Here is an 18,725-nt window from a genome sequence, read left to right as displayed (position 1 = left end):
AATATTTCCAACAGGTAATAATGACATAGGAATAATATATAGCCTATAAAAGAAACTCTTACAAAAATGCAAAAAAGGAAAACAAATAAGTATTAGGCAAAAGATATAAAAAAGTAGTTTATAGGAAAAGGACTATATAACACTAGCAAGAAAATGAATGAACATTTATAGTAAGACTAGGTTTTCAAAAAGTGCTAAATAAAACATTTATATGACTTTACTCATATTAAATTTAAAAACCAGATTATGACTAATTTAAAGCACTGACATAAAAGAGGAAAGACTTTTAAACTTCATGTTTTCTTATGCTTTTGTATTGGGTGCCATCATCTGTATGTCAATTGGGAACATCTTAAGAAAATTAAAGATAGGCATACCCGAGTTTACAGAATCTCATATCTAGGTAGAATGAAATATTTAAAAAATTGTATTTGGATCCTTAAAAGTGTATAGAGGTGAATATTTATTGGAGTGCTATTAAAGGTGGCTCAGATTTGAAGACAATCTTGCTAAACTGGGACAGTTGATGGGTAAAATGCAGTGAATATAAATAAAAAATATTTTGCTGTATTTGGAAGTAAAATGTTGGAAATACACATAGCAATATGAATGGATATTTAGATCTCATATTTTATGACAGCATTAAATGCTTCAAAACTTAGTATTCTAACAAAATATATACAGGATCACCATACAGGAAACAAGCAGAAATCATTGAGCGAAGTTATGGATTGAGATGATTTAAAGTGATACAGGTAAAACCATGGGTAGGAAACTCAGTAGTAGAAACATTAAAATGACCTATATACTAACACAATCTAATTCAAAGTCCATAAATTTTAATTTATTATTCTTTTGTGAAAATATATAAGCTGATTCTAAAATTATGTGTAAATAAATAGGGCCAACAGTAAGTAAAATAATGTAAAATTAGAATAATTTTAAATATATAATTATTAGATGTTAAGACAATAAAATATTATAATTAAAACAGTGTGGTATTATTGAAAGGTTTACTATGCAGACTAACAGAAAAAAAATAGAGTCCAGAAATGAACTTACACATACATGTTTTCCTCATTATGACAATTTGGCACAGTGCTGTGGAGGAAAAAAAAATCTTTTCAACACACTTTGCTAGATCAGTTGAATCCATATGTCAGAGTAATGAATTTAACCCTCTGCCTCATAACCTTATCACCAGATGCAAACAAAAATCCTAAATGTGAAGGGAATAATAATACATGCAGATACATGCACATAAACATGGACACACAATTTTTTTCCCAGAAGAATATGTAAAAATCTGTCTTCCAAACTTTTATAAGACTTCATAAATAGGACAGACAATTCACTAACCTTAAAGAAACAAACTCATTTATTATACTATACTAAAATTAAGAACACCTGTTACTTAAAGACACAGTTAAACGTGGGAAAATACAAATCATAAAAGCAGAAGATATTTGACATACACATATTTAATAAAATACTCATATCCAGAAAAACTTGTTAAGACAAAGACAACACTTATTAATTAGCCAGAGACTTGGACGTGAATTAAATGTGCATGTGGATATCTGGATATCTAATAGTTACATTAAAGGATTCCAGACTTTGTCATTTGGGGAATAAAATTTATAAACAACAAATTATAAAAATAATACCAGCCGGGCGTGGTGGCTCACACCTATAATCCCAGCCCTTTGGGAGGCCGAGGCGGGTGGATCACGAGGTCAAGAGATCGAGATCATCCTGGTCAACATGGTGAAACCCCGTCTCTACTAAAAATACAAAAATTAGCTGGGCATTGTGGCACGCGCCTGTAGTCCCAGCTACTAGGGAGGCTGGGGCAGAATTGCTTGAACCCAGGAGGCGGAGGTTGCGGTGAGCGGAGATAACGCCATTGCACTCCAGTCTAGGTAACAAGAGCAAAACTCCGTCTCAAAAAAAAAAAAAAAAAAAAAAATACCAAATGCCATCAAAAATCTAGAACAACTGGAACACATATCTTTTTCTAAGAACAAAAAAGTGGCACAATTTTGGAATATTCTTTCAAAGTACTTATAAAACTTAACATTTGCCTATCATATGAACTGGCAATTCCACTCATATATAGCAGAAATTCATTTACATGTTCACCAAAGGAAGAATGTTTATGCTGCCGTGAAACAGAAATAACCCGAATGTCTATAAACGTTAGAATGGGTAAACATATTTTGGTGTAGTCATAAAATTATATATATAACTTTATATGTTGTATGTATAATTATGTATATTATACACGTAAATATGCATAACAATGAAAATGAACAAGCAATTACTGCATTCAACAAAATAGATGACTACTGCAAACATAATTTTTAGCAAATGAAAGCAGACACAAATGAGTCTAAATTGAAAAAATCCCTAGAATAAAAATAAACTAGATGCAGTTAGTTGTTATGATATAATGGTTACCTTTCAAAGGGTCAAATAACTGGGAAGATATATGAGGCTGACTTCTAGAGTGTTAAAATATCCTTTTTCTTCAACTTGATGCTGTTTACAACAGTAAGTTTATTTTGAGAAAATTCATTACGTTGTTCATTTATGTTACATGTACTTTTCTAAAAGCATACTGCACTTTAATTTAAAAAGAAGTGTTTCTTTAAAGGCAGTTTTAGAAATTGGAACACATGCATTGCTTGGGTAATGTAAAATGATGCAGCTACCGTGGAAATGGTATAGCAATTCCTCAAAAACTCAAGTATAGGGTTTCCATGTGATCCAGAAATTCCGCTACTGGATGTATACCTAAAAGAAGTGAAAGCAAGAACTTGAACAGATATTTGTACTCCCATGTTTGCAGCAGCGTTATTCATGGCAGGCAAAAGCTGGAAGCAGTTCAAGTGTCCATTGATGGCTAGTGAATAAACAAAATCATTACACTCAGTGAAATATTATTCACCTCTGTTGCAGAGCTATTAAATTGTCTCTGCCTTTGAGGTCCTCTGAAACAATTACACTAAAGTAATAGGGCCAGAGGAATATTGTTTAAGGAGTTAATTTGAAAGAGTAGAGTAATTTGGTAATTTATTATTAAAGACATAAGGGTGTGTATTTCTGTCCTGATGATTTAGTTTGGATATTTTCTATGTAATATGTATAGAAAACTCTAATTTGGATAAAGAATAATGAATAGCAAAATAAAATTATGGGAGCTCTATTTATTTATTCAGTTTGTTAGTGTTTCAGTTAGTACTTATTGAACTTTGACTATAAAAACTATGTTAACTCTTTTTAAAAGCACTATTTATTTTTAAATTTAAGTCATGTTAAATCTGAAAATATATGCTAAGCATATACTATATAATCAAAAGTTTGTTGTACTTGCTGATGTATAAACACCATTGGAAGACAGCTTTTATAGCAAAGGAGTTTACAACATTTTGAGATTACATATTAGCCGAAAAATGAGAGAGATCATCTATATGGGAAAGATTTGACAAATGTTAATTTCCTCTATCAGTTTGTAGAGTTTTTTTCCTTTTTTATTTTGGGATGGGAAAAGAGGTAAAGACATAAAAATAAATTTGGTGGCATCATTTTATTTTTTTGGAGAGGCCATGTGGTGTGACATTTCTTTCTTTTATGATTCTTTTATAAACACTCATAATTTTACCTTTAACAAAACAGCAACAAAGCTTACATTAAGAAAGTGCATTGCATAGATATAAAACACACTGTAAAGTTAACATTTGACAGTTAACTGGTACATGTTGGACAGGTGCTTATTGGTTAGAGCAATTTAGGTTAGAAGAAGAAAAAGCAAACAAGAGAAGAGAAGCAAAATATCTGCTTATGTGGGAAGAGTTATATGGGATAACTACCTACAGAAATATAATAATTATATGAAGGGAGTCAAATTGAACTTCAATGATGTGTAATTTCAAAAATAAAATTTTAAGAATCTTGTTATTTCTTTTATTTCTTTGATGTAAATATATTTTCATGTAAAATTATAACTGCATTTTATTTGGAAATGTTATTGTGTATATATATGTATTTTATATAAAATATATATGAAATAATGATATAGCTTTTATATATATATATATAGCTTTTTATATATATACACAAGTTATGCACACGCACACACACAAGCACACACACCCCTGGGTATTAAATGATTGGTACAGTGAAAAGAAGTAACAGTTTGATTCCTTTCCTTTAAGTAGTGGTACAAGCCCAAATAGGTTTCTAACTAATCAACAGTAAAATTAGTTTCCACCCAGAAGGTATTAAGCAAAGATGCAGCAAGCTGTTTGCCTGAGATTAAAACTTTGGTGAGCCAAATCCAGTAAACGTGAATGTAAGAACACAGTCTTTTTTGCTAGTCTGTAAAACTCTCATCTGGTTTTTTGCCATGGCTTTAAAGAGACTTGCTCAGTTGCTTATAGTTCAGATGTTTCCACTAATGGCAATTTCACATTGTATTCTTTCTTTGATTCTCTCCTTAATTACTGGAGGGGGTAGGATTTATAAAATACATATAGTACACTGTAGCTCTGAATTAAACTTAATCATTGGTATTACTTTTTGTACTTTAAGGGCCAGTTTCAAAATGTACCAAATCCTTACTCACTGCCTGATGCAGCAAATTGGTCTCTAATATAAGGTGGGAACTGGGAAGTAGAAGTCAGCATTACTTAAGATTTTTTTTTTTTTTCATTTTCTACGAGTACGCATGTCAGAGGGTTGACTGTGTCTTCTGATTTGGGGTTTGCCAATTGTTTAAATATAATTCTTTAGTTCTCTTTCTCCTCTCTTTAAGTGTTCCTGTAATAAAAGATCACATGTCAAATAGCAGTTACTTTAAAAATCACTTTAAGCATGATATAAAAAGAAGCATATTAAATTAGAGCTGATTGCCTTATTTTTAATTTTTTTTTTCATTTTATTTATTTTTTTAAGAAACAGGGTTTCACCATGTTGGTCAGGCTGCTCTCCAATTCCCGACCTCAGGTGATTCGCCTGTCTCAGCCTCCCAAAGTGCTGGGATTACAGGCGTTCTTTTTACATTTTAAAATCTAATTTTGCATGTTGTTCTACTTTTCCTGTATCATCTCTGACCTTCTTTCTACTTTACTTCTTTCTGTGTTTTCCAAAATTTTCTTCTTAGCAAATTTTTGCATTAAAATAAATCCTAGGAATCTTTCAATTACTCTCCCAATATTGCTGACGCATTCCAAACTTACATCTTCTGTTCTCATGCGGTACTTATTTCTTATTCAGCTACTTATTTTTTATTCATGTTTTGTCCTCAGTCTAAGGTGACTACGTCCAAGAGTAAAATTAATGTATTTCCTGTCCATATTGGTTTTATTCTAAAATTATCACCACTTAAATCATTGGCACATACTTTATTATTCCAAGTTAGAGATCCTCACATCATTTCTACTTTTTCTTCCTTTCTTTTTTCCCTTAAATATTTTTTTGGAGGAAAGTAACATGTTTTTCCTTTCAGTACCTTTGGGACTGTGCCCCTGTCTGTCCTCTCTCTTCACCATCCTGACTCTAATTTTCATAACCTTTTCCTTTGATTCTTCTTCAAGCCCCCTAGTAAAATTTTCCTAGGCCAACTTATTTGAAAGCACTGGTGATTTTTTTTTTCTAAATATGCCTTTACCCTATCACTTCCCTTCTGAAAATATAAAAACTCTGTTGTCTGGCATTTAAGACTCTCTATAAATGTATTTCTTGGTATTTATTCACCTTTATCCTGTACTATGTTGGAACTCCTTTATTTGGAGAGATTACTCAGAAACTCATCTCTTTTGCTCAGTATATACATTATCCTATCTTACAAGATATTTGCATTTTTTTGTTTTAAGCCTTTAGATGTTTTCTTTCTCTGATCGAAGCATTATTCATTCTCTAAATCCCAGATTAATCTCTACCTTCTTCATGTAATTCTTCTTCAGCTCACTGTTCTTTATCTTTTGCAACTTGCATTGCAGTTACAATCAGTATCAATTTGTATTACTTAATTGTACCCTTGCTCATTTCACAGTATTTTATCAGATTGATGGCTACATCAAAATAGAGACCTCAAAATTCCTTCTTTTGTTCACCTACAGCATATATCATTGCTATGTGTAGGGTTTCGTAAAGTGCTCTTTATCAAATTAACAATTTAATTATTTTTGTTTAGACTCTCATTTATATACACACCAGCAATCCACAACCTATACTGGAATTTTGGAAATTTTAGTCCAGAAGGCTGTCAGTGTACATATCAGAGAGAAAATATATCTTCGGCAGTTTACAAATGACTTTCTTGTTTGTATAGCACATTCTGAGATGAGATATGTCCTTACAAGAGAAAAATATATATATTGATTATGAGAGATCAAAATGAAGATCAATGCTCATATTTATCTCTACCTCCTTTCAACATAATACATCTTTAAATTATTATAGCATTTTTGTTAATGTAAGGGTCCCCAACTAGCAACTAAGTATCCCTAACAGTAGCTCTCTAGTGAACTTTAGATTCCAGAATGCCAAGAATGATGTATTCACCAGTAGTTTTCAGAGGGTATAAAAAATAAAAATTAATTATTGCTGCACAAGTAATAAATTTAACATAAAAATGTCTCCAAATCATCAGTTGTGTTATTGAAAATGAAAAGCAATTAGGTGATGTGACACATAAGAGAAGGGAAATGTTTACCTTAGCTTTCCAGGTGTGTACACAGTTTTAGACTTCAAAACAATTATGCTTCTCAGTATTACTCATTCCTTAGATAACTTTCATAAATCAGTGCATGGGTACAAACAGGCTGAGGGTAGTGTAGTGAATATTCCAGGTTAATAAATGTATTGGACAAACCTGGATATGAATAAAATTTGGCTTAATGATATATTCCAGAAATGATGTAGCTTTTACAACACTATTTGTATTTATGACCAATTGTGATAAATTATTTTCAAATTCTACCAGGGTTTGTTAGTACGTCTGTCATTTCGTAGGCAATACCAAGAAGGCTTTTTAAAAGGGAGTTGTTGTGTGTCACACCTTATATCATTATGGACTGGAGACAGATAATATTTTTATATAAATTCTAAGAATACTTCTTATTGTGAAGTTTAAATAGAAATTCTAACAATTCAAGTAAAACAGTGCAATATATCTTCTCAGCAAGTGATCCAAAAATATTACTGTCAGCCTCACTGGATACTCCACACTGCTTGACGTGGAATATTTTTGGGTCAACATGAGTAGTAGCTCTGACTGTGATGGAGGCAGAGACAACAAAAGAGTTAAGACAAAACACATGGCTTTCATAACCAACCTTACATCAGTCTTAAGTGATGTGTAATACTGTAAATATAATTAAAGTACATGTAAATAGAATTAAATAATAACAAAAAACTCAGATTTTTTTCTGCCTTTTTATTTGTAAACAACTAAGGAAAGGACATATGCCCATATAGAAAAATGATTAAAGATACTAGAAAGATAACCAGTCTTTAGAAAGATAACCAGTGTCATTATATTTATTAGACATAAATCTTTTCATCACAAGAAATCAACATTCTGCTTATGCAGCAACATATATGAAGAGGATCACCTATGTTGATAGTATTCTCAAATGTAAAGTAAAACCATTAATAACCATATTAGACAACACTTATACCCCAACGCATATCCTCTCAGCTCACTCTAGCAATAGCAATGGAAACCAGCTGTATGCAAATGTAATTCAGCTCCAACTTGCTTAGTTAGCTGAATCCTGTATCTCTAGCTTTCTACTCGGGGATTCGTGTCCACTATCCTATGAGATGCCCAAGGAAACCACAAGCAATTCTGACATATATGCAAATCTAGAATAGTGAATGTGCTAGTACCTCACAGTGCAACCCTACACTATTAGGTGATAAAATCTGAGGGATACCCACTTCTTTTGTCCCTTGGGCAGACAATTACATTATTATCAATATAAATATCATCAGAGTTTCCCTAATGAGTATGAACCCAGTTTTCAGGCAATGGTGGTCAACTTGAAAACCTAACATTTGATAAGTTTTTCTTCTTTCCTGTTTCAATCTTTCCAGTCATCCACTACTCTTTCTTAAGATCACTTCCCCAAATAGCCTAGCCCTATCTAGCTCTTAACTGAGTCTGTTTTTAGATTAAAGCAAGGATATACATTTCTAATAAAATGACTTCATTAAGAAGCTTCAAATCAATTTTAAAACATATTTTAGAGAAGCAAGAAAAATCATATGACTCCTCTTCTGTGATGTTTTTTATTCCTGATTGTGGGAAACACTTTTAAAAAATAATCAAAACTAACCAAAGTAGAGATTACTAAAGAAATAATAGATGTATCAAATAAATTATTTGATTTTCAAAAGTATTTTGATCATTTCAAAATAAGAACATCCTAATGGCCTGCTTACCATGCTCTAATGATGTATTTTAATGATACAAATAATGAATCTGCTATATTTATTTGTTTCAAGATTGATAGCTCACTCAGTGCATAAAATACATATTACTATATGTAGCAAACAGTGATTACTACACACTGTTTCCCAGCTCAGAAAACAACATGTAGCAAATACTTGTTGAATCAGTTATTAGAAATAACCTCCAGTTTATAAATGAATTCTAGTTAGGTTAGCCTAACAACAACTCTAATGCCATCTCCTTTGGCAATCCATTTGCTAAGCCTGATAATTGGTTATTCACAAGAAAATCAGTAGTACTGCCATTCTTCTATGAAGGAAATTTGCTACTTAACAAGAATTCTCAAGGAATTTGGTAAAAAGATTCCAGGAAATATAATTGGTATTTGACTGTATAGCTACCAAGCTTAAAAGATTCAAGCCTAAAATCGGGGGTGGCACAATTATTATTTTCAGGATGCAAGAGACCTTGAATGAATGCATTTGACTCATTTAAGTGGTGTAAACATAGCTAGAAAAGTTATTCTTGAACTCCTGACCTCTTGATTCACCTGCTTCAACCTCCCAAGGTGCTGGGATTATAGGCATGAGCCACCACGCAGGGCCCATGAAATATATTTACCATCATTCTCATCAAACTGACACAAGAACAGAAAACGAAACACTGTATGTTATCACTCACAGGCGGATGTTGAACAATTGGAACATGTGGACACGGGGAGGGGAGCATCACACACTGTGGTCAGTAGTGGGAGACTAGGGGAGGGACAGCAGGGCTGAGGAGGGTAGGGAAGGATAATGAGGGGAGAAATACCAGATATAACTGATGGGGGAATGAAGGCAGCAAACCACCTTGCCATGTATGTACCTGTGCAACAATCCTGTATGATCTGCACATGTACCCCAGAATCTAAATAACACTAACAAAATGTTTAAGAAGACCCTTTCATGTTTGTGAGTGTGCTCATAATTTGGTGAATGAGAAAAGCTGGTAACCAAAGAGGACATCCAGCATTCTCCCATTTTATTACAAATTAATAAACTTTATTTTTTACAGCATAAAAAATTATTCTTGAAATGAACTTTGCCATACTTTCTTTAAGAACTGAAGTTGCAAATCACACATATATTTGTGAAAGAGATGCACTTTCATCTATTTGACAGCGATGAATTCCTTAATTTATTCAACAGTATTTATTTAGTGCCTAATTTTATACTGCCACTATACCAGAAACTTGTGACATAGAAATGAGGAAAATAGAGTACTTGCCCTTTAGAGGCTTGTTATCCGAAGAGGGATACTGTAAGTATAATTACAATAAAGGAATGGGTGCTTTAATAGTTGTATGAAGTGTACTGTGGAAGCAAAGAAGAGGAAATGACATTTTGCATTTCTTATTTAGTTTCCTTATTAGTTTTTATTTTATGTTTAATTGAAATTTATTTTGCTGCTACTGTTTGTAACAGACCTAGAGCCTATCCTGTGAAACATGAAATACCAAAGCAAAGTCTAAATGCACTATTAGTGTATTTCTTAATTTATTTACCCTGTTCTTTATGTTACTAGTTATTCTAGTTTGCTTTTAGTTTAGTGAGGTTTTGAACTCAGTATTTTTTGCTACATGTGATAAATATACTGAGTTTTGTATCCCCAAATATCAGCATATTATAGTGCAAAGGCCATGAATTGAAACTCAGGAAGCTCAAATTCTTTTAATAATATGGCGGCAAATCCCTAAGTCACAGTGTCTCTGTATCTAAATTTTCTCATTCTTAAATTTTTTTTAAAAAAGGTTAAATTTCAATGAGTTTGTCAAGATTAAAGTTCAATGGCTATAGGGTTGTGATGGTACTCAGCAAGCAGAATTTTAGCCAATTTTATTGCAATGTTAATAAAATTATAAAGCCTTTTTTTTGTACTTTGTAAAAGCAGTCAGCCTGGGTATAGAAATAGCTTATTTTATGTGTTTTTTTGATCTATGGTGTGACATAGACTTTGAACATCTCTGGGTTCAAGTGGAACTCTAATCCAGGCCTTAAATAGTTTCTATTTTCATCTTTAATATTCTTTCTTAGTCTACCATTCTTTTTATTTTCCTTTTGCTCTTTTCACTATAACCAAATATCTAAATAAAATATGTACATAATAAATCAGCTATAATATTATATTAAACTAAAATTTTTTAATAGTTTACTTAAAATTATGTAATATCCTTGAAATAAAAATAAGAGCAAAAAAGGCATTTATTATTTATATTTTGGTTCTGTTCAGTTATATCTAGAATATTAGCCAAAATGATTTCTCTTTTCTTTTTATTTTCTATCTTATATGAATAGCATAAAATAAAAATTATGTACTAAGAATTTAAGTGACCACTTGCAAGCTTAATAAAAATGTATACCTATTTTCTAAAAAGAATTACTTTAATAAATGTTATAAAATATCATCTACATTTAAGTATGCAGTTGAAGAAAGACAAAATTTTTAACTTTTGTAATGGAACATCTGGAGAAGTATGTCAAAGTTATCTTTTAAAACAAATATATACATACATAGTTACATAGACTTATTTAGCACACAAAAGGCCATTTTGATACAAATATACTTAGGGAATTTGCAATTCTTTGTAATGGTACTATATATTTAGAATCAGTTCTCATTATATTTTCTTGGGAAAAACATTGTTTATAGCCTGCTAGCATCATTTAAATACTTTGAATATCTGAATATGTTGAATCAAATACAAAATTTGGATAAAATGCTGAGTTTAGAGAACAGAGGCAGAGGAATTTGTGTATCATATATTTATCTATGAAACATATACATGTAAGAAAAAATGATGTTTATATTTAGGAAAGCAAGATTATACCAAATCCTGAAACTTAGGATAAGCAGCATAAACTGTGAAGAAGTGAATGAGGAGCACATGTATATGTACCTGCATGTCCACAAAAGCATTGTTTATTTCATTTATGGATAAATCCCGAGTGCCTGGAAAAAAGTGTTTGACATGCAGAAGATGAATAAATATTAGTTGAAGAAATGAATGAATAAAGGCAGGTTTTTAAAAGGGTAGATTCAAAATTATTTCATATAAGGCTTCTTTACCAGTTGACTTGTGTTGATATGCAAGTGAAGTGCATAGCTCAGTTCTTTAGCTGAATTATGATATAACTGACAACGTGCTTTTGTCATCTTTTTCAGATGAGCTTACATAAAGGCTTAGCATGTCGTGTTTTGATAAAGAGTCCTAAAATTAGCTCATGAGAAAGAGTCAGTGTTCATCTAGCTGCTAAGTTGGGGGCTCAACTATTCTCTAGTTACATTATTGAGATTTAATATGTGTGATGTAGTGTTTCTGAGAAAAAGTGTCACTTTATACCAACACTTTCTTCCAATGCCTAGACTTGGAAAGAAGAATTAGAAGTCTTGATTGTGCCTCAATATCTTACCTAGTCAGTACTGAAGCTGCCATTTCTTTTTTCTGAATATAATGTCTGCTCTTTGACAGGTTCCAAACTCAAAAGTTTGGATAACCATTACTATCCAAATCTGAGCAGAAAATAAATTAATAGAAAAAAGTGAAAGTAAATAAAAGGTTTTCGATTTCCACCATCTATACTGATAACATAACTTACTAGTTATATTTTATATGTTATATCAATTTACAAAAGCATGTTGACCTAATACAACTTATTTGAATCAGAAAAAACATACCCTATAATGTAGCTGTGAACACATTGGTTATAATAACATGGACAGGAATCCCTGTAGAATAAATTGAGGAAACTAATTCATGAAGAAATATTTTCCAGAGGAGAGAGAGTTACATGCTTTTAGCACACAATATGTAAAGACAGGAAAAGCTGCAAAATGAAGTAAAAATTTGTTTTTAATTCTGGATTTAAGGTTTATACTTGTGGGACGTGAGTAACATGTTCATAATCTTCATATATAAAATAGGAATAACTATAAAATAGAAATAAATAAGACCAATCTCATAGGACTTTGATTAAGATTAAATTATATAAGATATGAAAAGTACATAGCATATAGTAAACATTCCACGAATAATAAAGCAAAACCAGAGTAGCTCAAGCAACAGGAGTACCCCCTTACCTTTGTGGGATACCTTCCAGAACCTTCAGTCGATGCCAGAAATCTCTGATAGTATGGAACCCTGTATATACTGTCTTCTTCCTATACTTATACACCTATGATAAAGTTTGATTTATAAACTAGGTACACCACTCTTGCACTTCGGGGCCATTATTAAGTAAAATGAGGGTTACTTGAATACAAGCACTATGATAGTGCAAGAGTCCTACGTTACTAAAGAACAAAGGGTGTAGACAGCTTGGATACATAAGCTGGACAAAGAGATGATTCACATCCTGGGCAGGATGGAGAAGGACTGTGGGAGATTTCATCGTGCTATCCAGAATGTCTGCAATTTAGAACCTATAATTTGTTTAATTCTGGAGTTTTCCATTTAATATTTTCAAACTGAAGTTGACTGCAAGTAACAGAAACTGCAGAAAGCAAAACCACAGATAGGTGGTGGCGGGGGGTAGACAGTGTACTACAGATCTTGGGGGAAAATGGGAAAAGAACTCCTCTAGAAGAACACAAAATTCATATATGACATATGTTTATTGCATTTATGGAAATATTTTTCTTTTTTATCAAACCCTGATTAGACTGTGAATAATGCAAAAATTCTGTAAAAATGTAAAATAAAATCTAATTTACTGTCTTCTACATCTTAATTACCTGCATATTTTATCTATCATAGCACCAAAAATGATGCTTAAAGCAGATTCTTTGTGATCTCTTTTTGTGCATAAACTTGTTCTTTACTAGTTCATGGATATATGTTAGTGCATTCTAAGGTCCCTTGGTACCTCTTCTTAAAACACAAAGGAATTAGAGGCTTCATCTATTTGTGTATTTTCTCATTTTCAAGTCTTTGTAAATTTTAACAAAAAAATAAAATTTTGAATAAAAAGTTTTAATAATTGTAATTATTCAAAACATGCTTATTTTTTAAGATTATAAAGCTCAGAATTATAATACCCTTGGTACTAAGGTAATTAATTTGAGCATTTCTTGGAACCCAAAAATGTATATTTGTTGTTTTCTTAGTATGCTTTCGTATTTACAGAATAGAACTTTTATTTTCATTTTAGAGCAGTAATATGAACCTGGCTCAGTCAGTCTTTCAGAAAAAATTACAGATAATACATGAAATTACTTTAAATAATAATTTTATGTTCATGCTAGTGTACAAGTAATTTAATGTGACCTCAACTCTTTGGACATGTTTTATAAGAACAAATATTTCATTGGCTGAACAAAAAGTTATTTCTTACTATGATTATTAATTCTCTAAGTTTATCTTTCTCAGCCCAAAGAAATACAGATAAAAATACAATAGAATTTTATCATAAGATTATGCTACCATATGAAAATTAGGAGCTCAATTTGATAGTTATGGAAGAGAATCCTCTCTATGCCATTTATTAGCACTTTGAAATAGCAAGATGTTTTAAATTTTTCTAATAATCAGTATCTTAATCTTTAAAATGGGAGGGATAATGATATTCACTCCAAAATTAGTGTCTTAAAGAGAAAATTTACATAATATTCAGTACATATTGACTTAAAATAAGCACACATTAATTATATTCTTATATAATATATATGACATTTTTGAAGTTCAAAACTAAAGTTATATTTGGAACACTATAATTATTAGAAATGTCAGATCTAAGAATCTTGTAACCCGACCTCCAGGGAAGGTCTAAAAGTAAGGGCTCAAACATATTACATTTTCATATGAATAAAGTTTGACATCCCTCCATACGTTCTGACCATTTCTGCATGATTCCTTTGATCTATCCAGCACACTCCTACACCATATAGCTAGCAAATCTAAAAATGGACCTCTAACATTTTCCTTGTGCTTACTCATAAAACCATTTGCTTGAACCTGTTTTATACAGTTCATCCTGAATTGTTCCCCACATTCTGAGCTTCTCTCTCCTTGGTTTATTTTTTGGTGTCAGTTTTGCCACCCCCACAGTTCTGACATTTAGGTTCATTTTACCACCTATGACGTACTTTCCTCATAGTCTACAATTTAGAATTCAGCTCCTCTGACTTCAACTACTCCGAGAATAGTCTCTCTAGTCCTTGGGATGATATCCTGCAATTTATCTCACAATAAGAGATAATACCTAATTACACTCTGCACTACCCACCTGACAGGCACACCCTCTTGACCATAGTCATTATCCCACTCATACTCTAGCCTCAGTTTTGGGATTCTTGAAGAGATTACAAAATAATTTTCTGCTTGAAGAGATGGTGACCCAGTTTCAAAAATCATTATTGGTAGGGTTTCCTATAATTGGGATCTAGATCCTCAGAAAGAGTTTCTCTTTACCCAACCATTCTTTTCTTCATATCTTGATTTTTGCTCATTCTCTATATTTAAATCTCCTTTGAAGAGGATACACACACACACACACACACACACCTATATTATATATAATATACATAATTATATACATATAATATACATACATATATACATAATTAATGTGTGCTTATTATATTTTAGTATAATTCTGGAGTAAAAGAAGAAATCTTGAACTTCAAAATCTTATAAGCAAGGCTCTCTACAGTTGAATAATTGCTTGTCTCTGTTCTCAGGTACAAACTCCAGGTCCTATGTTTTACAATAATTTCTTCACCCCTGACCCTCTGTAGGTCTATCTAGCATGTTTACATGGAAAGCCACTATCAGCCTGACCTTTCAAATTTACACTTCTGTCCTAGTACAGTCATGCATCACTTAACAAAACGAGTACATTCTGAGAAATGTATCACTAGGTGATATCACTGTATGAACATCACAGAATGTACTACACAAACCTAGATGGTATAGCTTACTAAACAAGGAGTTTATGTAGCTAGGATCCTGTTGCTCCTAGGCTACAACCCTGTACAGCATGTTATTGTACTAAATACTGTAGGCAATTGTAACATAATAATAAGCCCTTGTTTATATAAATATATCTAAACATAGAAAAAGTAAAGTAAAAATATGGTATATAGCATGAAAATGTACACCACTGTAGAGCACTTATCATCATCGGAGCTTGCATGACTGAAAGTTTTCTTGCGTAAATCAGTGAGTGAGCAGTGAATGAATATAAAGGCCTACAACATTACTGCACACTACTGTAGACCATAAACACTGAGCACTTTAGCTATGCTAAATTTATTTTTAAAATTTTCTTCAATGATAAACTAACCTTAGCCTACTGTAACATTTTTATTTTATAAGCTTTTTAATTTTTTACTTTTCGACTCTTTTGTAAAAAGATTTAGCTTAAAACACAGACACGTTTCATGACTGAACACAAATATCTTCTTTACATTTTTATTCTATAACAATTTTTCCATTTTTTAAATTTGTTATTTTTTAAGCTCTTTTGTTAATGCTTTTGTTTTTGCATGAACACATACATTAGGCTAGGCATACACAGGGTCAATATCATTAATATCACTGTCTTCCACCTCCAAATCTTGTCCTACTGGTACATCTTCAGAGCCAAGAACAGACATGGAGCTGTCATCTCCTACAATGTCAATGCCTTCTTCTGGAAAAATTCTTGAGTGACTTGCCTGAGGCTATTGTACAGTTAACATTTTTTATGTATATGTAAAAGGAATATATTCTAAAATACATAGATGCTTCTTTTATTTTTTTCTTTACAGTTTTTATTTTAGGTTCAAGGGTATATGTGCAGGTTTGTTACATGGGTAGATTGCATGTCATGGGGGTTGGTGTACAAATTATTTCATCACTTAGGTAGTGAGGATAGTACCCGATAGGTAGCTTTTCCATCCTCATCCTCCTCCTACCCTCCACCCTCAAATAGACCACTTTATCTATTGTTCCCTTCTTCATTTCCAAGTGTACTGAATGCTTAACTCCCACTTATAAAAGAATATGAATTATTTGCTTATCTGATTCTGTACTAATTTGCTTAGAATTATAGCCTCCAGCTTCATCCATTATGCTGCAAGGGCTAGGATCTCATTTTTTTATAGTTGCATAATATTCATGGCATATACGTACTACATTTTCTTTAGCTAGTCTACAATATATGGGCATTTAGGTTGTTTCTATGTCTTTGCTACTGTGAATAGTGCTTTCATAAACATACGCATGCATGTGTTTTTACGATAAAATGATTTACATTCCTTTAGGTATATACCCAGTAATGGGATTTGGGGATTAAATGGTAATTATGCTTGAGTTCTTTATCACTGAACTGCTTTTCATGATGGCTGAACTATTTTATATTCCCACCAGCAGTGTATAAGCATTTCCTTTTCAAAACCTTGCCAGCATCAGTTATTTTGACTGTTTAATAATAGTCATTCTGACTAGTATCTCACTGTATTTAAGTTTGCATTTTCCTAATGATTAGTGATATTGAGCATATTTTCATATGCTTTTTGCCTGCATATATGTCTTCTTTTGAGAAATGTCTGTGTGCTCTTTGCCCATTTTTTTAATGGTTTTTTTTTTTTTTTTGCTTATTATTTCAGTTCCTTATAAATTCTGGACATTAGACCTTTGTCAGATGCATAGTTTGCAAATATTTTATCCCATTCCATAATTTGTCTTTTTATTCTGTTGATAGTTTCTTTTGTATATCTATGTACATAGTGCTCAGTGTTTATGGTCTACAGGCATGCACCACCATGCGCAACGAATTTTTGTATTTTTTTTAGAGACTGGTGTTCCATATTGGCCAGGATGATCTTGATCTCTTGACCAGGTGATCGGACAGCCTCGGCCCAAAGAGTTGATTTTTGTATAGGGTGAGATGTAGAAGTCCAGTTTCAATATTCTGCATGTGACTTGACAGTTATCCCAGTGCATTTATTGAATACAGTCCTTTCCCCATTGTTTATTTTGTTGGTTTTGTCAAAGATCAGACAGTTACAGGTGTGCAGATTTATTTCTAGTACCAGTACTATGTTTTTGTACCAGTATTGTGCTATTTTTGTTAACTATAGCCTTATACTATAGTTTGAAGTCAAATATGCTGCCTCCAGCTTTATTCATTTTGCTTAGGACTACTTTGTCTATTCAGGCTTTTTGGTTCTAAATGAATTTTGGAATGTGTTTTCCTAATTCTGTGGGAAATGTTTTTGATAGTTTGCTAGGAATAATGCTGAATCTATAAATACATTTGGACAGTATAGTCATATTAACGATATTGTTTCTTCCTATTCATAAGCATGGAATGTTTTTTTCCATTTGTTGTGTCATTTCTGATGTCTTTCATCAGTGTTTTGTAATTATTGCTATAGAGATCTTTCACCTCCCTGATAGCTGTATTTCTACTTATATTATTATTTTTGTGGCTATTGTGAATGGGATTGTATCTTTATTCAGCTCTCAGCTTGGATATTACTGGTGTATAGAAATGTTACTGATTTTTCTATATTGAATTTGGAAAGTGAAACCTTGCTGAAGTTGTTTATCAGAAGAATTTGGGTGGAAACTATAAGGATTTTTTTTTTTTTTAGGTATAGTATCAGATTATCTGTGACAATATTTTGATTTCCTCTCTTCCTACTTGGATGCCTTTTGTTTTCTTTCTCTTGCCTGATTGCTCTGGCTAGGACTTCCAATACTATATTGAACAGAGGTGGTGACATTGGGCATCCTCATCTTGTTCCTGTTCTCAAGGGGAATGCTTCCAGCTTTTGTTCATTCAGTATAATGTTGGTTTTGGTTTGTGATAGATGAATTTTATTATGTTGAGGTATGTACCTTTGAAGCCTAATTTGTTGAAGGTTTCTAACATGTGATGTTGAATTTCATCAAAAGCCTTTTCTGTGCCTATTAAGATGCTAATGTGGATTTTGCTTTTAGTATGGTTTAGGTGGTGAGACACATTTATTGATTTGCATATGTTGAACCAACCTGGGAGTAAATCTATAGTTGTTAATCATTATATACTGTACATAAGTGTATGTGCTATACTTTTATACCATTGGCATTATAATAGAAACTTACTATATTGTGCACAAATGCATTGTGCATAGCATTGTGTACAGTAGAAACTTGTATCCAGTGTACATTGTATACAGTAGAAACTTACAAATGCATTGTGCTATGAGGTTATGATGGTTACAATGTCACTAGGTGATGTAATTTTTTAGTCCCTTT

General features: G+C 32.1%; 1 long non-coding RNA gene across 1 annotated transcript in view; it reads right to left on the bottom strand.

Moving 5' to 3' along the window:
* The window catches only part of LOC144576790 (uncharacterized), a 205,607-nt gene that overhangs the window by 133,279 nt on the left and 53,603 nt on the right, over nt 1-18,725 (bottom strand). Inside the window, exon 2 of the long non-coding RNA XR_013519310.1 lies at nt 1,063-1,101. This is a non-coding gene — a long non-coding RNA (uncharacterized LOC144576790). The remainder of the gene's footprint in view (nt 1-1,062; nt 1,102-18,725) is intronic.

This window comes from Callithrix jacchus, chromosome 6 (genome assembly GCF_049354715.1).
Source record: "Callithrix jacchus isolate 240 chromosome 6, calJac240_pri, whole genome shotgun sequence".
Taxonomy (NCBI): domain Eukaryota; kingdom Metazoa; phylum Chordata; class Mammalia; order Primates; family Cebidae; genus Callithrix; species Callithrix jacchus.
Note: the sequence above shows the minus strand (reverse complement) of the source record. Positions and strands in the feature narration are given on the sequence as shown.